Here is a 350-nt window from a genome sequence, read left to right on the forward strand (position 1 = left end):
CTTGTGACTCCTAATTTCATGAGATTTTTTCCAAGTACTTTAGCCACACTTTGTATGAATCAGTGGGAAGGTATTTGCTTATTTTTTATTTCCCATTATCTTTTCTCTTTTCCAAGTCTTGATTATATTTTTTTCTACGTTTTTCTTTGTCTGTCTCGTGGACTGTTGTTATCTCCAGGTAGGATAACTTCTATGACGATGCGTGGTTTCTTTGGTCTCAATGATTTCACTTTTTTTCATTTTCTGTCGTTCCTTCAGGGGCATGTTCATACCGTTTTTTGTCTTGTTTTGTTTTCGAGGACATAGTTTTTTGGTAAAAATTCTAATGGACTAGTTTTGTCGTGCTTGTT

This window comes from Penaeus monodon, chromosome 28, assembly GCF_015228065.2.
Source record: "Penaeus monodon isolate SGIC_2016 chromosome 28, NSTDA_Pmon_1, whole genome shotgun sequence".
Taxonomy (NCBI): domain Eukaryota; kingdom Metazoa; phylum Arthropoda; class Malacostraca; order Decapoda; family Penaeidae; genus Penaeus; species Penaeus monodon.